This window comes from Pteronotus mesoamericanus, unplaced genomic scaffold (assembly GCF_021234165.1).
Source record: "Pteronotus mesoamericanus isolate MK-2021 breed Mesoamerican mustached bat unplaced genomic scaffold, CSHL_Meso_final scaffold_85, whole genome shotgun sequence".
Classification (NCBI taxonomy): domain Eukaryota; kingdom Metazoa; phylum Chordata; class Mammalia; order Chiroptera; family Mormoopidae; genus Pteronotus; species Pteronotus mesoamericanus.
The window spans coordinates 71,161,269-71,187,524 of NW_026555329.1; positions in this window are offsets into that span (position 1 = coordinate 71,161,269).

Sequence of the window (26,256 nt, forward strand, 5' to 3'; positions counted from 1 at the left end):
GGGCCAAGGGAGCCCTCTGCTTCTCTGACCAGAGGAGTTTATGCTCACGCTTTTCTAAACTGAAAGTAGAAACCTTATGTAGGAGACTTGAGAGAAGCCAAAATATGGTTCCACTTTCCTTTCTATTGAGTTTTGAATCATTTAAGAGCTAGAGAAAGAATAAGGCAAGTGGAATTTGAGTAACCTTTGTTAGTAATAAAGGCTAGTTTGGAGAATGTGGTGTGGGCATATGGAAACGCAAAACTCCTCAGTTCCTTGTCCCAGAACCGGGGATGCTCCCCTCCCCAATGTAGGCGGGGCTGTAAAACCATGGGCTTCCCTGCAACCCTGAGGAGACAGAGGATCAGACCAGAGCTCTCTGTGGGCAGGCAGAAATAGGAGAGGAGGCGGAAGTACACAACAGTCATATAAATTATCCCACCCACTATAGGATAAAATATGTGTGGTGAGATGTCATCAGTACTACATTGATGATGTCACATGGAAACCTAAAGCCAGTTGAGATTGCCCCCACCAACTTCAAGTCAAACATTTGTCACCCCTCTTCCTTGCCCTAAGAAACTGACTCCTAGGTGAAGGTGGCCTTGGGACCATTTTTATTTGAATTCCTAGCATGAGCTGGTGAAGCAGGCAGCGATTGAAACCTTTTGTAAACACAATGTGTGTAGCTGATTCTTCTTCTAGGAGCCTCCTCGATATGTGATACTAGATTATTGGGCTCCACTAAAATTAGTGGATTTGAGAAACACTGAGGCTATGGTTTAAAAAATGTGAGAGACCCAGGTCTTCAAAGAAATCTAGAATTGAGTATAGGGTTGGAGATGGGGCAGTGGGACCTTTTGAGTAGGCTACAAGTTTGGAGAGAAGGTTCCCAGGTTGTTGTTGAGACTGTAGGCTCTGTTCAGTACATTTCGTTCTGGTCACATTTGACTGCACTCTGTCAAGCTAACAACTCTCTTCTCCAGCTCTCAAGGACTCTTGGCTGTCCCTCTGATGTAGATTTGGTTGGGGTGCTGTGTTCTTTCAAGGTTAAGACAGCTTTTCTAGTCTAGTTTAAAGATACCTGCATTTTAGTGTCTTCGGTTTCTTTAAACAGTTGAAACAAGATTTACGATTTCATTAGTAGGGAGCTGTAATGTGCCAGCACACCGTGGCTTTAATAGCCGTAGAGGCATGCCTTGGGGGAAAGGGGACTCCAGCTTCACCGAAGAGGCGCTACCCAGGCCCAGGAAACGTACTGAGGTTCTAACTTGACCTCTCTGGTTCTGTGGCCTTATCTCCTGTGTCCCTGCTGTTGCTGCTAGATTTGTCCACAACCTCTCCCTTATATTGTTGCTGCTGCCCAGAGGAGGCATATTTTAGCTTATTAACTCCCATTTTCCCTGATTCCACTTCCCCTCGAAGTCAAGAAACCTCTAGTGTTAGTCAGTGTACCGGTTGCTTGAAGGTGGGGAGCGGAGCTTGTTCAAACTGCAGACTCCTGGACTGCACCTTAGAGATTCTGATGTGTTAGGTACATAATGTAGCCCAAGAATCTATCTCACTTTGAACTAGCACCCGCAGAGATTCCAGGAAGGTGGCCCACAGACCTTATTTTGAAAAGCCCTGCCAAGTATGACACCATGTGCCCTGCTTAAGCTCACTCCAGCATGTGTTAGTCCACCTCCAATTTCTGTCCTTACTACCCTCACTGAGGTGCCAAACACCTAAAGAAGCTCAGCTTCCATAGCTTGAGATAAGATGGCTTCCATGGCACATGTTGAGGAAGAGGGTGAAGTTAGGAAGGTGTTTTGAGATGAAAGGGTTAGACTAATTATGCTGTTAGCATGCACTTTCCATAAGGCTAGAAGTTTGTAATGGTTTGGTTCTGCTCTGCAGAGGGTTACTCTCAGGCTCTGTGCTTCACAATGGGGATCCAGCTCTCTAAGAGCTTAGGGTTTTAGACATGTCGCTGGTAGAGTCTTGTTTTGCCTCCTCAAGCAGTCTGCCAAGAATTTGGTTGGCTTCTGAGATGGTGTTGTACCCATGGTGTGATTATTTGGTCTTGATGAGTAGTTGGAGAAGTGTTCTACAAACCTTACTTTGAGGCACTAAAAGGACCACCTGCATCCATTTAAAGATATTTGACCAGGGATATCAAGCCTCACAAAAATGCAGTAGTGACCTCAGGTTTGGAGAGGACCGTCCATCATCTTGCTACAAGAGACCCTATATACTTTTCAATGGGGTATTAATAACAGGACTTCTAAATTTCTTGAACCATTGTACTGAATTTCTTGAACCATTGTAATTTCATCTTTTTTCTTTCTGATATTCTCTTAATTGATATTTATTTATTTATTTTTAACTATTGTTATACTACTTAATTCTTCTAGAATATTCTTTTACCTATTTTTCATTTTCATTCTTTTTAATACTCCTAGTTTACCATTTTGTCATAGTTTCTTTGTTTTATATGTCTATTTATCATGCTTCATTTTAAACCCTTCTATGTATGCGCTGTGGTCATTTCATAGCTACCACTTTTTATAAGCAGTGAGATTGAATTTTAGATGAATTCCTTGCATTTTTGTTTAGTATAGGAAAATTACTTCCAAGTTAGATTTATTGTACCAGTTTTTATGACTTGCTTTGTCATCGCCTCAGCTCCCTGTTTATATTTTCTTTATAAGAAGCATGTTTCATTCAAGAGTTATTTGAAATCAAAACTGTTCACTACACGCTGCCCTTGGGGAAGTTTTATGAGAAGCTGGCTCTGCTTAGGCAGGTGTTGGCATGGTACTGCCAAGTCAGGTATTTTCTGTATGGACTGAACCACAAGGTGGTGTGGCCAGAAGGCCAGTATCTTAAAATTGCTAAAACTGTCATTATTATTTTAAAAAAATTTGTGTGTGCTTCAGTAAAAGACAGACTGTATGTAGTATTAAAAATTATCATGATTTCACTACTCTTATTCAACATAGTACTGGAAGTTCTAGCCACAGCAATCAGATAAGAAGAAGAAATAAAAGATCTTCAGTTTGGAAGGGAAGAGGTAAAACTGTCATTATTTGCAGATAACATGACATTATATAGAGAGAATCTTAAAGATTCCACCAAAAATGGAGAACCAATAAATGAATTCAGTAAAGTAGTAGGATATAAAATTAATATTCAGAAATTGGTTACATTTTTATACACTGACAAGGAACTATCAGAAAGAGAAACTAAGAAAACAATCCCATTTACAATTACATCACAAAAAAATACCTAGGAATAAATCTAACTAAGGAGTTAAAAGATATTGCAAGATACTGAAGAACAAAACTGAAGAAGGTACAATTAAATTGCATGCATATATTCTGATCATAGATAAGAAGAATTAACATTGTTAAAATGTTCAAACTACCCCCAAATAATCTATAGATTCAATGCAATTCCTATGAAAATACCAACGTTGTTTCCCACAGAACTATAACAAATAATCCAAATTTGTAAGGAAACACAAAGACCCAGAATAGTGACAGTAATCTTGAAAAAGAACGAAGTTGATACTTGATATCAAACAATACTACATGGCTATAGTAATCAGTATGATACTTGCATGAGAACAGATCAATGAAACAGAACAGAGGGCCCAGAAAGAAATCCACACCTATGTGGGCAACAGATCTATGACAAAGGAGGCAAGAATGTAAAATGGAGTAAAGATAGTCTATTCAATAAGTGGTGCTGGGAATACTGAACAGATACATGCAAAAAAAAAAAAAGAAAGAAAAAAAAAAGAGAAACTAGACCACCTCCTTACACCATATACAAGAATAAATTTAAAATGAATTAAAGACATCGATGTGAGACTTGAAACCACAAAACTTCTAAAAGAAAACATAGTCAATAAAATCTCTGACATCTTTCTTAGCAATATTTTTTCCTGACATATCTCCTTGGGCAAGGGGAGCAAAAGGAAAAAAAAACCAAACAAATGCGATTACATCAAACTCAAGAGTGTTTGCACAGCAAAGTATCAACAAAATGAAAAGACAACCCATTGAATGGAAAAAGGTGTTTGAAGATAATACATCCAATAAGAGGTTAATATCCAAAATTTATGAAGAACTCATACAACTCAACATGAAAAACAAACAAACAAACAAACAATCCAATTAAAAGTGGGCAGAGGACCTAAATAGGCACTTGTCGAGAAAGGACATACAGATGGCCAATAAACAAACGTATGAAAAGATGCTCAATGTTACTAGTTATCAGAGAAATGCAAATTAAAATGCAATGACATATCACCTCACACCAGAAGGCTATCATCAGTAAATCAACAAGCAGTAAGTGTTAGTCAGGATGTGGAATAAAAGGACCTATTATGCACTTTTGGTGGGAATACAGAATACCGCAGCCACTATGAAAAACGGTACAGAGATTCCTCAAAAATTAAAAATGGAACTGCCCTATGACCCAGCAATTACACTTTTGGGTGTATATTTGAAGAAATACACAACACTAAACCAAAAGAATATCTGCATCCCTATGTTTATTGCAGCATTATTTACAACAGCTAAGACATGGAAGCAACCCAAGTGCCCATCAATAGAGGAGTGAGTAAAAAGTGGTGGTACACATATACAATGGAATATTACTGGGCTGTAAAAAAAAATAAGAAAAAAAAGAATGCAACCTTACAATTTGTGACAGCGAGGATGGACCTAGAGGGCATTATGCTAAGCAAAATATGCCAGGCAGAAAAAGAAAAATACCATGTGATTTCACTTATATATGAATCTGAAGAACAAGATATAAACAGACTTACATAGAAAACAGACTGATGGATGCTAGAGGGGAGGAGTGTTGGGGGAACTGGGTGAAAAGGTAAAGGTATTAAGAAGTACTAACTGATAGTTACCAAATAGTTACAGGGATGTAAAGTACAGTATGGCGAATATAGTCAACAATATTGTAGTAACTATGTGTGGTGCCAGGCGGGGACTTCAAATATTGCGGAACACTTTGTGAAGTATACGATTGTCTAACCACTCTGCTGTACATCTGAAACCAACACAAAATAATGTTAAATGCAAACTTTAATTGAAAAATAAAATTTAAAAAATAAAAAATAGAAGAAAAATTATTATCATTGTTTATGGTGAGGAATGTTATCTTCTTAGCTGCCCTTGGGAGATGCTGTATAGTAAGCTTCACTTCTGCAACTTTTGTGTCATAGGTGGAAGTGGTCTGGGTTAATTGAAGACTGTTTCACTTAGAACAGTTTGGGTTCATGTCCAAAGACCTGCAAAAGACCTGATCCTGCGGTACCCAAAAGGTTGGGTGCCTTTTCACCAGTTTTCTCATTTGCGAGAATGCTGGATGTTGTTCAGTGAAAGAAGCCTGTTTCGAGCAAAAGAAACCCAGGTGAGAGCTAGACTTTAGCTGGAGGAAGATGAGAACAGCAGAAAGCTCCAGGAAGTCTCTGTGAGCATCCCTGGGAGTTCAGTGCGCCCCGGGGTCACCATGGAACCCTCCGCCTGGCTGGGAATCCTATCAGCTCCGTTGGTGTCTACGGGGCCAGCTCCTGCCCTTTGGTGTTTACAGGTCTCCGGTCAGCCATGAGGCACCTTTAACCCACGTCTGTCCAGTTGCTGGTCTGGTGAAGTCTCTAATATGACTTTATCTGCCGTTATTTGAAATAAAATAAAAAGCTGAATTTTAAAGACAAACTTGTTTATTCACTTTGGATGAATCACACCTTCACCTTTGCATGGGCGTTTGTCACTGAGAATTTACGAACACTCATGTGTCCAGTTCTCCTATCTAAGGAAGAAATTATAACCTCGTTTTCAAAATCTATCAATTTGCCTCCTGTAACAATAACTAATCTATCAAGGAGTAGATGTGATTTTTTCGCCTTTTCCTTCCCTTATTGTTATTTCCTTCTATAGGTTAAAAAAAAAATAAGCCTGTACTAGCTAAGAGTTCTCTAGAGAAAAGAACCACTACAATATCTCCCTCTATGTCTACCTCAAGAGAGATTTTAAGGAACTGGCTCATGCAATTGTTGGAGGCTGGCAAGTCCCAAACGGGCAAAATAGGCCAGCAGACTGGGGTCTTGGGCAAGAGTTTATGTTTCCATTTGAGTCTGAAGACAGTGTGCGGGCAGAATTCCCTCTTTCTTGGGAGCAACGAGACGGAGTTGAGGGAGATGTCAGTTTTTGTTTCCTTGTGAGACTTTTAACAGACTGGATGAGGATTTTATGGAGGTTAATCTGCTTTACTCTAAGTCTACTGATTTAAGTATCAATCTTATCTAAAAAACAACTTCCTAGCAATATCTAGACTAGCATCTGACCAAATATCTGGCTAACATGGCCTAGCCAAGTTGACATCAAAAATTAACCATCACATATCCCAGCCTTTTTTTTTTTTTTTTTAAAGAACTTGTCTCCCAGCCCTTAATCCACATGCTTCAGGAGGGGCTGACCTTGTTTCTTGCTCCAAGAGTGAGCATGCCATACAGGTATGGCCAGTCACTGCATCAAGTTACCTTGGCCAAAGAGACTGCTGCAAGGGTGGGAACACAACCAAACCCAGACACTGAGGGCCTGGCTTGGGATTTCTGCGAGAACCAACAGGACTGAGGTTTTCTCTCATTCTTAGAGTCTGGGTGCTACAGGCCCGTTTAAGCCTGGAGCTGCGCGGGGTCATCCTTGCCCCCACTTGGGGAGAGCTGGCTGGAAAATTAAGCCAGCGCAGGGGAAGGAAAGCAGGCCTGAGAGATGGAGACCAGCAGACAATTTCTTGCGCACATTAGATAAACTTCAGCTATCTTGATCCATGGATTTTGCTTAGGTTATATAAGCTGATACATCCTTCTTTTCGCTAAAGCTATTTTAATTTGAGTTCCTGTCACTTGCAACTGAAATAGTTCTGATTAATATACAATATGCTGGGCACTGTTCTAGGTGCTTCCCAGAAGCAGCCACTTGTAGCAATTTTAGTTATTCCTTTTCATATTTATCTTCACATATCTTAACAAGATGCCTTTACCGGTTGATTTTAGTCAATAGCGATTAATTTCCTGTTATGGTGATGGGTTCCCTCCTCCCTCTCCATTTCTCCCTTCCACTCCCACTTCCTCCATAGTTATATTATAGTATTTAGTTAAATCACTAGTTAGGAGCTACATTAATCTGACCTTCTAAGATTGTTTACAGTTGAACCAACTATTGCTCTATGATTGTGTCTTTTCTTTGTGTCATAATCTTATAATTAATAATTGCCCTGCTTTTGCATTTCTTAGTTCTCTATGTACCAGCTGGTACCTCTTTTTCCTAAATACTTCAACATATTTATCAACCACCCAGGAAAAAATTTCAAACACTCAAAATCATCAGTTCCACCCTCTGTCATACCTCCTCCTTGTCACCGTCATCTTGCCTGTCCAGACCTGTGCCAACCTGCTGTCCAGTGACCCTCTTTCACTGAGGATGTGTGTAGGAAAACTTTTTTTTTTTTGTATTCCAAGTTTTCCTTTTGATCTTCCCTCTTAACTTATCAAAGCTTATACCCTACTTAGTAGCTTCTCTTGAAAGAGTTTTTGGGAAGCAACCTTTTTTTTTTAGCCCTTGTATAGCCATACATGTTATTACATGTTTCTGCAAGCATCCCCAGTTTGTTTGGTGGGAGAATTATAGGTGGAAAATTATTTTCCTGTAGGATTTTGTAAGCATGGCTTCACTTTCTCCTGGTGTTCAGTGTTGCTTCTGGGATGTCAAATGCTATTCTGATGCAAGTAATTATGACTTACTCTTTTATACCTGGAGCCCAACTTCATGACTATTTGATTTGCAGTTTTCAGAAAAATTCATTGAGGTGGGTGTTTGGTGGACCTTTTCAATTTTGAGACTTACCCTTAATTTTAAAAGCTTTCTTTTAATATTATTTCTATTATAATTTCTACTCATCTTTTTCTTGGTTCTTTTTTTTCAGAACCCCAATTGTCAGATATCAGACCTCTTTGATTAGTTCTCTAATTTTTAAATATTTTCTCTATTTTTTTTAACTCTTTACTTTTTGGTTTTACTCTTTCAAAGATTTCTTTGGCTTCATTTCCATCACTTTTATTAAGTGTTTTTACCCCAGTTATCATATTTTTAATTTCTGCTTATTGCTTGGTTAATAGTAAAAAAAAATTCTATTATCTTCTTAGTTTATAGCTACTTCCCTTACCTAATCTCTAATGATATTAATTGCAATTTGCTTTATTTTGAGTGTTAACTGACTTTATTTTTCTGGGCTACTGGTTTTTGAATTGACTTTTTTATGTTGAAGACTTTCTTGCCAAGCACGTACAATCCTGAGCTATGCATTCATACATAAGAGTGAGGCCTTAGATTAAAAACAGATTGGAAGGTAGGTGTGTGTATGTGTGTATAGAGGGTGGCCTTGAAAGTGGGTTTTACCACCAAGCCAACTATCTGGCCTCTTCATCCAAAGATCCCCAAATGTACATGGCCAGTTGTTTTGGGGGGATGGTTTAGATTTTCAAGGTGTGACTACTCTAGTCTCCTGCCTCATGGGTAGGAAAGGTGATACAGAAAGTAGGACCTCCTACCTGCCATGTTCTGGGGGGTTGGTGGGGGCGGGGACAGGAGGCTGACATCTCGTTTTTGGGTATGTATTCTTTGCCTAATTTCTCTGTGTTCAGCCCAGTGTACCACTCCTGGCTCTCCATCCTTGGATCCTTCCTTTGGACTACTCACTGCCACCAGATTTGGAGTCCCTGAGTTGCAAGGGAAAATGTCTTCTTATTAGCCCTCCTGTCTGCAAGGCTCTCAGCACGCAACTCCTCTTACTCTAGGTTAGTGACCACGTCTCCTTCCACTTTTCATCTTCAAAAGACCCATCTTTCTTAAAATCTTTCATCAGCTGTTGTCTCCTGTTCTCTGTTCTCTTTACCTTTGAATTATTCTTTTTTATTCTTTTATTATCATTTTGGTGGAAATGAGGAATATAGAGGAGAAATGACAAAATTGCCATTTGATATCACTCATTGATTAATCTGCCAATTTATATCAGAATTCCCTGTGAGAATCTTTATTTTTTCACTCTATTAACACCATCCTGTCAACAGGAATGCTGAAGCTCAAAGAAATTAAGGGACTTGGCACACACCTAGTTAAGTGACTGAGTAGGTAGAGAAAATTGAATACAGATTGTATATTAGATGATATGATAGAATTTTTGTTGCTTTCTTTGGTGAGCTAATGGTACTGTGGTTATGTAGGAGACTATCTTTACTCTTCGGAGACCCATGCCAAAGTATTTTTAGATGAAGCATCATAGGAGGCCTGCACCTTCCTTTTAAATGGTTTTGTGTGTATGTGTGTGTGTGTGTACAGAGAGAAAGACAGAAATAAAGTATGGCAAAATGTTAACTGTTGGATCTAGATAGAAGATAGATGAGGATTTACTGTCCTATTATTTTAAAGTTTCTGAAGTGTGAAAATTTTTATTGTAAGTACTTGGGAAAAACAAAAACAAAATAAAAATAAAACAATACAGTAAAGAATTGGGCTCAAGTTTCCCCAACTCCAAAATATCAAAAAAAGCAACTTAAAAAGACTGAATCATGAAGAAATAGAAAATCTGAACATATTGATTACTAGTAAGGAGATTGAATCAGTTATCAAAAAAACTCCAAAAAAACAAAAGTTAAGGACCAGATGGCTTCACTGGTAAATTCTACCAAACATTCAAAGAAGAATTAACACCAGTATTTCTTAAACTCTCCCCAAAAATAAGAGAAGAAATGTATCCAAACTCACTTTATGAGGCTGGTATAACCCTGATACCAGAACCAGACCAGGATACCACACAAAAAAATAATTACAGGCCAATATTCCTGATGAACATAGATGCAAAAATTCTCAACAAAATATTAGCAAACCAAATTCAATAATACGTTAAAAGGGTCATATTCTGTGATCTAGTGGGATTTATTCCAGCAATTCAGGGATAATTCAACATTTGTAAATTAATCAATGTGATATACCACATTAATAAAAGGTAGGATAAAAATCTTATTATCATCTCAACAGATGCAGAAAAAGCACTTGACAAAATTCAACATCCATTTATGATGAAAAACTTTCAACAAAGTGGGTGTAAAGGAAATGAACCTTAACATAATAAAGGCCATATATGATAAGCCATCAGCTAACATCATATTCAGCAGTGAAAAGCTGAAAGCTTTTCTTCTAAGAACAGGAATAAGACAAGGATGCCCACTCTCACTACTTTTATTCAACATAGTACTGGAATTCCTAGCCAGAATTGGAAAGGAAGAAATAAAACATGGCATTATATATAAAAACCCCCAAAGACTCCATCCCAAATGGTTAGAGCAAACAATTCAGGAAAGTCGCAGGATACAAAATCAATAGACAAATATCTGTTGCATTTTCATATACTAACAACAAAAGAAATTAACAAAACAACCCCATTGATAATTGTGTAAAAAAGAATAAAATAACTAGGCATACATTTAACCAAGGAGGTAAAAAACTCATACACTGAAAACTACAAGACATTAATTAAAGAAATTGAAGAAGACACAAATGGAAAGGCATTCCGCACTCATGGATTGGAAGAATATTGTTAAAATGTCCATACTACCCAAAGAAGTCTACAAATTCAGTGCAATCGCTATTAAAATTCCAGTGACATTATTCACAGAAATAGAACAAACAATCCTAAAATTTGAGTAGAACCACAAAAGAAATTGCCATCTTGCTTCCACTATATAATTGTTATGAGAAGCTAATGAAATATACATGTATAAGTGACTGTGAGGCTCCCCTGGCAAATTAAGTGTACATTGTGTTCATCTCAGGATATCTGAAGGACTGGTGGGGCATGTCTACCAATGATGTATTTATAGGGTCAGCTGCCCAGCACCCTGGGAAATGGCTTCTTTAAGGAAAACAAAGCTGAAGTACATGTTTGGTTCAAGAGTAATGACCATAGGGAAGGTGTCATCTTTCAGATATAATACAACTTCTGTTTGTCCTGGGGAGGGACGGGGTGAGGAAATGTGGAAGCCAAAATTCAAAACCCATGGATTCTCTAAAATATCTGGGAAATATTGAGACGATGAGGAAGGTCTCAGCTGGTCGGTGGCTGCAGTTTCAGTAGGGATGGGAAATGACCTTTGGTGTCATTCAGAGCATTTTAATTGTACCCTCAACACGTGAACACTGACAGGTGTGTCACAGAGAGAGTGAGAGGGAGCCACCCCATGGGGCTTCACCGGTGGTGGCTCTGGTGGTTTGCAGGAGCTGCCAGAGTTTCTACCAGGTGAACAAAGGTGCGAAAGGAGAGGGTCATGTTTCTCTATTAGGTCATGTAGCATGTGGAAGACATCGCTGTGAAAAAACATCAGTGACTAATTTGAAGGTGGGGTGGGGTGTTCGGCCAGACAGTCCTCTCAGAGGAACTGGGAGCAGAGTCCCCTAAATGCTTACCATTTTATGACTTTTCCTGTAACCCTATTTTTACCCCAGCAGGAATGCCCAGGAGACTTGAGTAATGCATGTTAGGCAACTATGCAAACATAAGGGATCATTATGAAGGCATTTTGCAATTACGTTTGTGCTTCTGTCTGCTAAATAGACCCCAGAATATGTAAAACAGGGAACCAAAGCCAGCAAGCTTTTATTTTATTGCTCAAAGTCGCGGCATGCACTCTTGGACTTCAGAGTTGTATTTTGAAGTTTTGCTCGGTTTTGTTAGTGCTTTGAAATCAGACTTTCAAAAATATTGAAGTGGTTAACTGTCATCAAACCAAGTAGAAAATGCATAAGCATTTAATAATGGAAAACCAAGTGGCTACACATTCATTCATTCAGCAAATACTTGCTGCAAATGTATAATGCATGAGGCAAAGTGCCAGAAGTCACTCATTCCCACGTTTTTTCAGTGAACATTTAGTGAGGGCCTTGTGCTTGTCACTGGGAGACAGGGGAGACAAGAAAGACCATGCCACTGTTCTCACGGAGCTTAATTTAAATGAAAGGGGAAGTCAGTCAACAAAGAAAGACATACCTAAGAAAAACTATCATGTGTAGTAAGTTCCATGCAGAAAATGTATAAAGGGGACTATGACAGGGAGTGACTAGGTCACCACTTTAAGCTGTAACATCTGAGGAGGAGACAGGTGCTGATACTTGAATGCTAAGAAGGAATCAGCCCCGTGAAGAAGGGAGATGGGAGGCAGTCAGTGTATTCCAGGCAGAGAAAATGAGGACAAAGGCTGTAGGGCTGGGATAACCTTGACCTGTCCTACTTGAGGTCGGCATGGCATTAGGTTGGAAAGGAAGGCAGGGGTCAGATTCTGCAGGAGTTTGGAGGTCAGATGAAGGGGTTTGGGTTTATCGTGTTGAGTAATTGCACCCTGTGGCTATTGTACAGAGAAGCATGTTAGATGGTTGGAGTAGAAGTAAGATGCAATGGCAATAACCCAAATGAGGGGGTGAAGGGTTGGCCATGGATGATAACAATGAAGATGAGCTTTTAGCAGAAGGATTCAGGCTATAGAGTTGATTGGACTTGCTGGTAAGATTTTATGCAGGGAGTTTAGGAAAGAAGGAAATCAAGGATGGCTCTTGGAGGCTAGAATGTGAACCAAGATTGATATAATCCCTAACTTCATGGAAGTTGAGGAGATGTTTTAGTTAGATAACCCCTTAAATACAATGGAAAAGTATAATAATGTGCCCTCACTGCTATAGCTTGGTTGGTTGGGTGTCACCCCACAAACCAAAAACTTGCTGGTTTGCTTCCCGGTCAGCGCACAGGCCTGGGTTGTGGGTTCGGTCCCTGGTCATGGTGCGTACAAGAAGCAATCCACTGATGTTTCACTCTTACACTGATGCTTCTCTCCTTCTCTTTCTAACCTCCCTTCCCCTCTCTCTAAAAATAAATAATCATTTAACAAAAAAAGTATAACATTGAAAATGTTTCCAAGAAGAGATTTTCAGTGCTGTGAGAGGGTTCAAAGAGGTAATGCAATTGGGTGAGGGAGATCAGGGGTGGCTGGTTTTGGACTGGACACTAAATCTGCAGTGATTCTTGGAGGGAACATCCCATTTCCTCAAGCAGAGACCTTCTCTGATCTGGGAGAGGCTGTTCAGCAAAGGAAAGCATCAAACTTGAGCCCAAAGCAACCTCATTCAATACTCCCCTTCCCTTATGCCCACGGCCTACAGAAAGAGAGCATTTTTTTTTTTTGAAAGTGCAAGAACTAAAGGGAGAAGCTGTGCATGAGTTCCCAGAAGTGGGCCGAGTGTCCGGGCTCCAGGCAGCGGAGGTGGGGTGCAGTCTGTTCTTTTGATCCAAGATCAATGAAAAAGATCAACAACTTCTTCCTTTCCCAAGAGCCTGCCAACCGAGAGGCAGCAATGCTGTGTCTTTGTCCCTTTCTGTCATTGTTATCTCACGAGCCTTTCTTCACTCACGTTTGAGAAAGGTTTGAAATGATTAATTAATTGCATAGAATTTGTGTCAGGATCCTGAATTTGATATCTGGCTCCACCGCTAGTTGTGCGTGTGCCTGTGCGTGTGCCTGTGCGCGCGCGCGCGTGCGAGAGAGAGAGAGAGAGAGAGAGAGAGAGAGAGAGAAGGGGAGACCTTGAGGAACTTTCCTAAGGCTCCATAGTCTTCTCCATATATTAGGGGTAATAGTAACTACCCCATAGAGCTGTGGGATGGAGTGAACTAATGAAGGCTAAGCCCTTAGGAGTGTCTGCCTTACTGTAAGTGACTAGGATGCACTACTATAACAAACGACCACACACTGGGGGCTAAAACCAATACCGCATTATCTTCTGTCCTGGAGGTCAGTCGTGTGAAATTGGGTGTTACTGGGCTAAAATCATGATGTGACAGGGCTGTGTTCCTTCCAGCAACTCTAGGGGAAGTTCCATATGCTGCCTTTTCCAGCTTCTGGAGGCTGCTTGCATGCCTGGCTTGGGGGCCCCTTTCATCCTCAAAGCCACTTTGACCTCTCACCTGGTTGCGAGAAGCACTGGGGAAGACAAGAGCATCCCTGGGGGAAGGTGGTCTAAACCCACCGTGGGGATGCACGGATCTCCACGGCCTGCTTGGGATGTGGCGGGGGATAAATGACTAGCGAGGGATAGATACAATGATGAACTGGACTGACATCAGGTTTTGGCAGACCTGAAAGGTCTGGACAGTCTCTTCAAGGCAAAAGAGAACCTGGGAAGAGTTTAACCAGGTTGGTGATGTGTTCTGGGAGACAGTGTTTCGAGAACGTATATCTCACTGACGGACAGGTCTGATTGGAAATGAGTGAGACTGAAGACTGGGAGTTGTAAGACTATCGCTTTAGTGCTGGGTGAGGTCAAGAACTTAACAGCTGGTGTGGAGAAGCAGATATAAAAGGAAAGGGTTGATCCTTAAGAGTTTAAGGGGACTGGATGTGGGGGGAGAGGAAAGGGTTAAAGATGGCATTGTCTCAAATGACAGGTGTGAATACAGAGACAGGATCAGAATACCTGGTGTTCCGCAGTGAGGGAGTGAGTGTTAGCCTTAAAGATTTCAAGGTAATTTGCATCATGTCAGTAAACCTGTTTTTATACAGTATTATTTGGTAACTCTGCAATAGAAAATAAACTCAGCGTGCCAAAAGCATGAGTCAGTTCTCTTTCAAATGAGATAAAACTAATACTTTAATACTTATTGAGCCCGTGTAAGATCTTCCAACCCTCATCTGTGGTGTAAGCATTCATTTAGGGCGGGGGAAGGTGTTATTTCCCTCCCATGAAGTGCCTAGATGAAAAGAAATTATAAAATAATCAAAGGAAGACTCAAATTCTAATCCCTCTAATGCCTTGAAAGGGAGAGAGATGTAAAACCCCAGTGCAGCCTTCTCTGTCTTCTCAGCCCCCTGAGGTCACGGCCAAGGACAGCGGGGAGGCCGCTGGAATCACGTCTACGGGAATAATTGCTGGAGCTGCTCTCTGCCTGTGATGTCAAGAGCTGTGACTGCAGCGAGAAGATGCAGACAAATGAGCTCAGGCCTCTCCAAAGGTGCATGGGAGGAACTGTGACATGAACCAGAAGATAAATACTGGAAAGATGCTCCCCGCACCGCCCATCACAGGTTTGTGCTGTGGGAAGCGGTGGGGCGGGGCGGGGGGGGGGTCAGAATATTTAAGGATTCTCAGGGGGCACTTAAGTATCTGAGCACTTCTGCCAAACCCCCCATTTAGCCCCGCTGAGCATTCGTGTTAGATGTGAACACAGCAAATCCTCTCTCTCCCACTTAGTGCCCCACATTGTCAGTAGAAGAACCATGGCCGGAAATAAAGACCCTCCCATTTAGTCTCCTGATTCTTCCCAAAGTCACAGAGCCAGAGCCTGTGTGGCACCGGCTCCGGGTGCCACACAGGCGTCGATGCCGTGTGTGTGGCAGTGTTGTGATAGTCCTGCCAGCAAGCCGACGGCTGAAAGACGCCTTGTGATAGGGTAGACCTGAGTTCTGCCCTGTCGTTGGTTGATCTGACCAGACCGTCGCACAAAGCCAGGAGAAAAACAGGAACAAAATGAAACAAAACTTTCCTAAGTCTTCAGATAAATGATTAGCCCTCTCATCCGGAAGTTGCCCAAACTGGTGGCCCTGGTTTGTGCCTGTTGTCCTGGTGTAATCAAAGCTATCCTCATTTGGATACTAAATGATACTCGCGCTGTCATATCTCCCTGTACTGCGTACCTGTTTCTGGGTATGGGAGCTGGACCCGGAGTTCCCTATGCCTGGAACTTGACCTTTGCTCTATGTGCAAAAGAGTTGTCCCCCTGGATTCCACGTTCATCAGGGGTGACGAACAGCTGACACCTGCCTAGGGGGGCCCGGAGGGAATTGCACTGTGGCAGGCAAGGAACTGAACTGTCCCCTCTGCCCCCCACTTATGCACACTAGAGGGTTACACTTAGAATAATTTGTCTTAGCCACTGCCCTCAGTCCTGAGGGCCTGCTTACATTTCTTACGGGAAGTTTCTGTGCCTCGCTTGGGCTGATTCTGGTTACTTTTTTGAACGATGTAGGGAGAAGCAGGAATTGTCACCGGGGATTTTTACCACCACCCTAGGTCTTCTTAGTAACCTCCTGGAACACAGAGTCTCAAACCTTAATTCTTTGATCTTAATCATACACGGGGCCTACCAAAATGTCACAGGTCTCTAGCATTTTAACAAGAAATAAATGCAGTTACAACAGCACAAGAATTATTTCAATCTCGTGGCGGTGCCCCTCCAGCCTCTCTGGGCTTTATTGAACAGCCCAAATGTTGTTCAGCAGCCAGACACGCTTCTTGCAATTTGTCAAACCCAAGGCGCTGTTCCCCTTCCTCCCCTCCCCACCCGAGGTTATTTATAGTTTCTTTTTCCTTTATTGGCAATTTTTTTTTTATAAAGCAGAGTTTCATAAAGGGAAATTTTATAAAGATTTTATGAATTATTACTGAAATTAAGATGAGTAATTAGGGCTCATAATCAGCTTAGAAGAATGGCTTGCTTTCAGGAGGAAGCAGCAATTACTGCCACCTTCCGCGTGGAGTCCTTAGGCCAGCGATTAATTGGTCTTTGGTGGAAGGAAATGGCAGCTTAGCTTAAAATGGTTTCCTGGATTGATTATAGTTACATCTCTAGACCGAATCTTGGAGAATGTGTTCGTGTAAAAACCTGTACTCAGAAGTCTAAGACATCTATTTTAGTGATTAATGTGACATCAGTGATGGCGAGGAAAAAAAAAATAGCATCGCATCTGAACAATTTAGTATAACAAATATACTTTTGGGTTTTTAAAAATCTCTCCCCTTTATCATCTTCCAACAAAAACTTTTTAAACTTTGATCAAAGAGAAAAGCTACGCTTTTTGCTTCCTAGACTTACTTAGAAAATAAGAGATAGGGATTAGCTTGGATCCCACAAGGCCCAGCAAGCGACCCAGCTCAGGGCAAGCCCATCACTGACGTGGGTGGTCCACAGGCTTCTGTGGGAGCTGGGCGATGGGAGACACGTGGCTGAGTCACCCAGTTCATCCTGGTGAACCGTGGACTACCCGTTGGAGTTTTGGGATACGGTATAGGAGGACAGATTTCAGAGGACTGTAGGACAGGTTTAATGGGCACCTAATGGCTGGGACCAGGCTATCAAAGGAGAGGGAGTCAGCAATGAAAGGGAAATTATATTTTAATTTTCAGTCATTGCACAATTTTGTGGCCTGGCTGGGCATTTCTAAGACTCGCTTCTCAGGTAAAGTGAAGGTCAAAGTGGGGGCATTCTTCACTTCCCGGACGCCTCACCTTCAGTCATCTCTCTTGTCAAGTTACAGAGGTTCACCCTCAAGAATGGGTAGTGTGGTGATATTTTCAATTCTTTCCAAACTATCTTTCTGGGCTCCTTTTCCTTGCACCCCTACTCAAGTCTAAGAATAAATTTCAGGTTTGCAATAGAACCCTCCTAGGGACATGACAGATAACTAGTGATGAATATGTGTTTTAAAGCAAAAATCTGTAGACGGAACACCCAGTAACACTTGCTTTCCATCAATCTGGTCACTGCCCTCGTAGTGATTTGTGAGATGATATTGAAATGACCCTGTTCCCAAGCCTCTCGTCCCTCCCACGTAGCCTCAGATCCCCATCACTGCGAGTTAGTCCCCACAGATGAGGTTTCTGGGACTTCCCTTTGAGTGTTCAGCCCCGGTGGGTGAGAGGTGAGGTGGGGAGGGGACATTGCATTACAAGTACGTTTATCAGACACTAGCAACTCAGTTCCATAACAGGGCAAAGGAGGTGGTGGACGGAGGCTGCATGTTGATGAGCAAAGAAGGGAAGAGTCCAGAGAATGTATGCAGTGCCCTGTTGGACAGAGAGAGTAGAGTGTTCTACAGTGTGGGTGGAGTTAGCGGGAGATCACATTGAACACGCAGGAGGGACGCACCTGATTGGGTGTTTCACAAGCCTAGAAAACAGAGATGAAAAAAATTGAAGAACAGTTTCACCTGGTTCACGACTTGGCTTACGGTTGTTCCTGCCTCTACTAATGCAAATAAAATAAATTTGGACATCTGTGGGTCATTTAATATGTTAGATGTTTTCATAATTTTTAATCACATGCACTGGGCACTGTTCTAAATGCTTTACATATATATTAACTAACTTGACTTTCAAAGAGCCCTTTTTGGTTGCTACCATTAATTTCCCATCTTACAGATGAGGAGACTGAGTAACCCAAGGCCACAAAGCTGGTAAATGGCAGAGCTTGGAATTGAACCCAAGCTGTGTAGCCCCACAGACACACTCCTAACAGCCACACTATTCTATCTTTCAGGCATGTTATTTCTTTTAGGAACGACATGTGCTACCTCTTATGGCTGTTCCTTCATTCAAAAACCATTTACTGAACTAGGTGCTAGGGTATGGGGAGCAACGGTCCCAGCTTGCCTGCAACTGAGGGGTTTCGTGGGATGCAGCGCTTTGAGTACTGAAACTGAGAAAGTCTGCAGCAAACGGGTCATCCGTCACCCCATGCTAGGAGCATGATTGTGATGGAAATAAAAAGTTCGATTCCTAGTCAGGGCACATGCCTGGGTTGCGGGCCAGATCCCCGGTTGAGGGTGTATGGGAGGCAACCGCACATTGATGTTTCTCTCCCTCCCTTCCCCTCTCTCTTCAAATAAATAAAAACCTCTAAAAAAAGAAAAGAGAAAGAAAGAAACAGCAGACCTGCTCTCATAGAGCTTACAGCCTAGTGGCGAGTAGTTGCATGTGTGGTTATAAGTTTAGGTAAATGAAAGAAAAGACAATGTTCTAGGAATGCAGGGAACACAGGAGCCATGGGGACACTGGGCATGTTGCGGGGGGTTCCTTGTGTCTGTCATCTGTGTCTGTCTCCCGGCACAAGGAGAGACAGGTACGGGGTAATTTTTCCCTTCTGAGTGATTTATATTGTTACTACATTATAAAATCGGAGAAGAATAACCAATAACCGAGACTTACACCCCTAACGCCTCATTTATCCCCAGGATGCATTTATATTACTGTTTAAACCTGATGTATTACACTTTGGATAATTATGTACAGTGCAGGTGTATTTTTTTAATCCCACTTTTGTTTTTATAATTTACAGCTGCAGGGAGTCCCAGGGGCTGTTTTTAGAGAGGATTAGGGCACTGCATCAAGAAGCTTCCATTTCTAATCAGCGAAATCCAGAGTTGCCATGGAATTAAAAATGAAATATTATTATGTGTCCCAAGAAGTTGAGGGGAATCCAGAGGTTAAAAAGCAGAAAGATTAAAAGCAGCAGAAGCGTGATCTATAGGGAAGAATCTGAAGAGCGACTCTCTCTGGTTTTCTGTGATTGGTAATAGTGTTGGGGCTGGTCCGGAGCCTGAAGACCCACAGGCCAGGATGGCCACTCTTTCAGGACATTGTCCTCTCACAGCTCTTAACCATTTTCAGGACAGCAGCGTTTGTTAGTCATGTGTTACTAAGAAAGACTGAACAAGGAGACCCCTTAACCTCAGGTTGAGCAAGATAAAGAATTAACACAAAATCAAGCTGTGCTCATGTATTGGTCTGCTCGGGCTGCCCTAACAAAATACCACAGACGAGGTAGTGTGAACAACAGGAAATTATTTCTCACAGTTCTGGAAACTTGAAGTCCAAGGTCAAGGTGCCAGCAGGGTTGGTGTCTGGTGAGACTCTCCCCTTGGGTTGCCAATGGCCTTTCTGCAGTGCCTGTGAATAAAGGAAGTGAGGCAGAGGAAGCAAGCGCTCTCCTGTCTCCTATAAAAGTGCTGATCCCTTCGCGAGGGTCCCACCCTCAGGATCTCATCTGAACCTAGTTACCTCCCAAGGGCTCTGTCTCCAAATACCATCGCATTGTGGGTTAGGGCTTCAAGGTATGAATTGGGGCATGGGGGTGGGGTGGGGCAGGAACACACCAGCACGTAGTTTAGTTTAGTGGCAAGATTAGAAGGGTAAGTCTTACTTACAAGGAATTAATGGAAAGGCAAGAGGTTTTCTCAGCCACTTAGGAGAAGACGGTTTGATCTCAAATCAAAGAACCAGCTCTGGATTGAAGATACGGCATATCCTTCAACTGGAGAGTGTTGTAGCACAACAGCAGTGAAATGCAGGAGGTGGGAGGCTGGGTTCTGGGGCTGGTCCACCCTGGTTTGGGCCTCTGCTGCCACTTACCAGCCAGGTTAATGGGAGTTACCTGTGCCTCAGGTTAATGGCAAACTTAGAGCCAAGTGTTGCTGGATGATCAAATAGTCAACAGAATGTGCCATGTAACAAGAGTGAGGGGTCCCGGGGGAAGACTGGGTGAGCTGGGAACCGGGGAGTTTGGGCTCAATGAGGCACAGACATGGCATTCAGTCTGTTGAGATTACAGGTTTTGATCCATATATATGAAGAAAATCTGACAATCACACTGATACGTAGTTGAAAATGAGAGAATTAATGTCTAGAGCTTTCTTGGATGATTGTGGGTATTTTCCTTTGATACTATACCCAAACTTGACAAATAGTGCTTCCTTAAAGGTCATTTGCCATGTGGAATCTGAAGCCATGTTGATGAATGTTTCCTACTCTATTATATTAAAATCTACTGGCCTGTCTTGCACTTTGAATGGATCTTTTACATGTGCATATGACATCATGCATTGGTGATTTAGAAAATATTCATTCAAGGGGTCATATAGATCTTCTAAATATCTACACATTTCCTTATACATTGTAAAAAGAAATGTTCGTCAATATCACCACTGGTTTTATAAGAAAAATTTTTTTTAAGAATTGGGAAGTATTAAACTCAGGTAAATGATTACCAGTTTCCTAGAATTCTAATTTTTGCCTGAAAGCTCAATTGTTATCCTTGGCAACAAAACACTGTCTCTTGTTTTCCTTGAAGTGACAGGCTCCCTTTGTTCATTTTTGAGAAAATGTCTGCCAAGTCTGAATGATCACAGATTAGCTCTCAGTTATTCCAAGTCAAATGGTGTCCCATGGAAAAAGCGCCCAGTTCCTATCATAACTCAAACATTTACACGAGGGCTTTTCCCGAGACAACATGGCGCTCCTGCACGCAGTGGGGACGCTGCCTCTGTACTTCCCATTTGCCACTCAGAATGTTCAAGTGACATGTACTCGGGGGTGAGACGTAATGAAATCAGTAACATACTCATCCATCAGGGACATCATTTAAAAAATTAAACTGGCATTTAAAAATACCTGTTCGTACATGATGGTAAAGAACATACCTTCTACTAGTAGAGTTTGGTGTCTTGTCTGGTGCTAAGGCACCAGTTTTACCTGCTATTGCTTTTGTGTCATCAGTGAAAATGTTGACAGTGAGGGAAAAATTCCTTAATGTTCTTAAGAATGTAGTTTTGACCTTGCAGACCCTCTGAGAAACGTGGCCCTGGGGCATCGACGCTAACCCTCTCCACGGGGTGGGGCCCGGGCAGGGCACCAGGGCAGGCCTGCGTCTGCATGGGGAGGTCGGTAGCAGAGCCTGCCTGAGGTCAGAGGCACGACTGCAAACGGGAGTTCCACTGCAAAAAAAAACACCCACCCAAATTCCAGCTCACAAATATCAAAAGGCAAAAATCAGAGGAAGGAGACTGTGCGAGTTCACATAAAACTAAAACAAAAACTGTTGACAAATCCACTTCTTAGAGAGAGGTATGAAAATATTGGCAGGAGGCAGGGAGAGGTGGCTGTGAAGTATCTCTATAGTATTGCCACAGATGTAACTTTTAGGGATGTTTTTAAGCAACCACGCTTATCTGAATTTATGGCAAAGTTCTGAAAGCATGTTATCCAAATGCTTTTAGCTTTTTCCTGGGTGGGTTGAGTTAAGAGTAATTTGCCCTTCCTTCGGTTACTTGGGATTAGTATGATGGTTTTACCTGAATTCTATATTATTAATACATTTCTTTTTTAATTGTCATTGTGAATAAGCTCAAATAGAGTGAGAACTGCATTTGTCGGAGAGTGTTAGAGCAAAAAGCCAACAATGTTTTGGGCACCTTTTCTTGGAGAATACCACATATATTTAGCCTGAGTGCTGTCTGTGGTTGAGGCTTACCTCTTGCTCAGTTTCCAAGAACATTGTTGAGCTCAGTGAAGGAAGGCCTCCTGCCTCCCAAGGAGTGGGGATGGATGATCTCCGGGATTTTAACAATCTTTCACAACAGTCTCCTTCTGGCAGCTGGGGAACACAAATGACATTCATTCTCTTTGTCTCCTAGATTGCCTTGTCATTGTGAATAAGCTCAAATAGAGTGAGAACTGCATTTGTCGGAGAGAGTTATTTGTACTCAAATCCTGAGCTTGCGTTCATGATGATTAAGGGCTTTAAGTAAGAAAGAAAGGACAAGACGTTGTCTTTGAGGGTTGCAACTAAAAGGGCCTGTTGCCTCTACTATGGAATTTTTGTATCTGTTCTGTTTTAGGCAGTGCCCCTTATATGGTATGTACATTATATATAGTATATCTTCTGTTTTAATTTCCTTCTTGGCTTTTTCTATTCATCACCTCAACCCCCACAACATGCTTCTGCCCACACCCCCATCTCATTTTCTTTTTTTCCCTGGAAGTGGGGGCCTGTGTGTAGCTGGGAGAAGAAAGGACTAGCTCACTTCTGCTTGCATTTCTCTCTTCTCTGAAGCCTTTAAACTTCTTACACTATTTCCTAACCCCATTTTTCTTTTTCTTTTCTTTTTTTTTTTTTTTTTGGTTTCTTGAGCTACTTATCACTGTTTGCCCAACACTTACAGAGTTTGTATTAACCATATTGGTTAGTGGTTGTGATACTTGGAGTAGGGTTAGGAAGTCCTTGTTTTTAGGACTTGAACACCCAATCTAATCCTTCTCATTTTTACAAGGGAAGAACTTGAGAACAAAATCGGTGAAATGCTTTGTATGAGCTCAAAAAATAGATGGTAAACCAGGGTGCCCTCGGCACAGGAGTGAGGAACCAACCTGGGCTGTGACTTCCGTGTTCTATGTCATTTCGTGCCAGGGCGACCACCCTCACTTTAATGAAAGCGAAGCTCAAGATATTTAAGACACCTTCCCGAGCCCAGATTGTGGAATGCTGGTCAACTTGATTGCAAATTCTACTTTTCATCTCCTGTCTTCTTGCTGTTCTGCCTCCCTGGTCCCCATCCCCCTACCCAACAAGATCAAGATCAAGTAGCCATATGTCCCATCAGTTACGGTTTCTACTGGTAAGAGATGCAGTTAAAGATACTACTTAAAAATTGACAGAACTCTATTGTTCTAAGGCTTAGAACACTGATCTATGAAAACAACTTTCACGGAGACCTCATGCATGACCTGAAAATTCATTAAAAATCTCTCTTCAATATCACCCCACTTAGCTAGGTTCGTGCTATTGAAGAAAAATGTTAAGTATTAAATTTATGCATCAGAATTTTAATCAAGTCCATACCTCCTCCGTGGCTGCTTAACATGGGAGTTAAAAAATCTGCATTTAAATTGTGGTTCTAAAATATAAATCTTGAGGACCCGAGAGGCCCTTGCCCAGAGGAACAGGATACAGAGAGGATGGACTTTCTGCTTATCTCGGATTCTGCCAGCTCTCAGGAAGTTTAGGGATGAGCTGGAAGGAGGAACGGCTTTAGGAAATAACAAGGAAATGCTTAGGGATTTCATATAGAACTTCATTTAATGATAAGATTTTTCCAGTCATTTTTAAGGGCTGAATCTACATGATCTGACATGAATTATGGTGTGGGACTGCTAATAGGCAATTTATTCAGCAGCTGTAGGAAGGGTTATTGCTTTCTGTCAACAGTCACAGGCATTTGTTTTGCGGTGATGCCGGACAGCTGTTAGGGAGGGATTAGGGTCCCTTAAGTGATGTGCACATGGGCGTCTCAAACTGTCAGGCTTTGCATAAGCTTTGTACACAGGAGCAGAGTCTGGCATGATTATCATTCATAAGGAAAAACTGCAGTTTAGGAATAGCTTTGGTTATTAAAAAAAAACAAACAAAAAACAAAACATGGTGGGTAGCTATGAGTGCGAGTGAGAAAATCGTACCTGTCAGTCCATAAACTTTTCTCCAAAATATCTGCCTTGTCTCAAACTTCCCATGTGCACAACCTATAACACACGATCAAGTTGGTTTTCTTAAAGTCAGTTGTGAAGGCGCATGATTAGCTGCACAGATACATTCACTGACTTCACCGTGACACGGCATCACGACACAGCTTCTCCGCCGCGTGCTTCTCCAACATGGACCCCACCTCCCTGTCCGTCCTGACCTCCTTCTCCAGGTGATTGACACCTGTCTGAACCAAATAGCAGCTCTTCTGCTTCTGTGTCCCCAGGCATCAACAGAGACTTTCAAAGTTCACTGGCAAATGCTGACATAACTTCTGGGGCCATCGGGTCCTTGGGGAAGGGGCGGGAGAGCTGGATGATGAATCACATGGGGTCCGGTCTTCTCACTTATTGGTTAATGGCTGTCGTCACGTTCATTCTCATTTCACCCCCGTCCTCCCCGAGCTTTATTTTGTCTACTGTTGTGTGTGGGTTCTTTTAAAAAATATTTCAAGGGGCTCCAACGACAGAAACTTTTTTTCTGCACTTCTTCCTACAGATTTTGCTTTGCAAATACATGTCAGGGTTTTACCTTGCTGCACAATTGTCCCTTGTAATCCAGGGTTCATCTTATTTAATTCTTTACTTAACTATTTATTGGCTTACACACCAAACATTTATTTCTTCCATTCTGAAGGCTGGGAAGTCCAAGATCAAGGTGCAGGATTCACGTTATTTAGATGTTGTTGTATCTGTTTAGGGATAATAGCAATTCTTTACCTTGTCATTTAAGTTCTAGCGTCACTCCCTCCCCGTCCTTGCTGTCATCTCTTGCTGGAACTAATAAGTCCTTTGAAGCTGACCTGGTTACACTGTCTTGATTAATTCCAAGCTACAGCCCTGCCTCGCTGTAATTGCAGCATGCCAAAGCAAAAATCTTAATGATTTACACCAAAATCAGATGCTGGAAAATTGCTTTCGACAATGCTATTGAAGATGGTTTCTCAGGGGCTATGTTTGCAGTAAACGTTATTTAAATGTCGCAGAGCTGTGTCACCTTGGTTTAGGAGAGTCAGGAAATTGATGAGTGGAAAGGTTGGCTCAGCAACGGCAGGCAATGAGATTATATATATTTTATTTCATGATATTGTATGTGTGTGTGTTGTGCCTACATAGTTTTTAATGTATCAGTTTGGATTAGATTTTGCTTCATATAATACTAAAATCTGAGATGAAAGAGTGTTGAACAATGTAGATAATATTTCTTTCTCCTGTACAAAGAGACGAGATGTAGGAAGTGCAGGCCTGCTATGTGGCTCTCTGAAGTTCTCCGGGATCAAGGCGTCTTCTAGGTCCCATCAACCTTAGATCCTGTTTTTCACCCTCATGATCCAAGATGGCTGCTAAGGCTTCAGTCTACACAAACGAGTGTCAGGTACAGAAGGGCAGAAGAGACGGGTGTGCCTCGTTGTGTTTACAGAGCCTTGCCAGAAGATACAGGACACTTCAGATGACATTCCATCAGCCAAAACACAATTATATGGCTACGCCTAACTTCTAGAAAGGATGGGAATGTAATCTCTTAGGGGGGCCAGCAAGAGGACCAGTAAATTGAGGTGTTACTAAGGAAGAAGGGCTTGAATGCTGGGAAATAACTAACAGTTTCTCTCACACCAGTAGCTGTTTCCCATTATCCTTTGGTTCCAACTCACCTCCTTAGTCAACTAGTCTCCTGAACACATTCGCATTTTCCCATGTTTCCTTTGCTCCTGTGGGTTTTTCTCTGCTTGAAAGGAATGTCCCTTGCTGCCTCTAGCTAGTGACAATCACCTGGCCCATGAATCTTCCTCAGAGTGCTAACCTGGTAGAAAGCTCTCCCGTCTTGGGATTCCTAAAACGCATTTTCTCCACCATTTAAATAATATGGATCACACCTTACCTTATTAGACAATTATTTGAATATACTTGTATATATATGTTATGGATATATGTTTATCATAGTCTATAAACTAAACTCCAGAGATGTTAAGAGCCTGTTTTAGGCATCATTGTATCCTCGAATATATAAGACTGTGCTTTGATCATATTTATTCCTCCAGGAAAA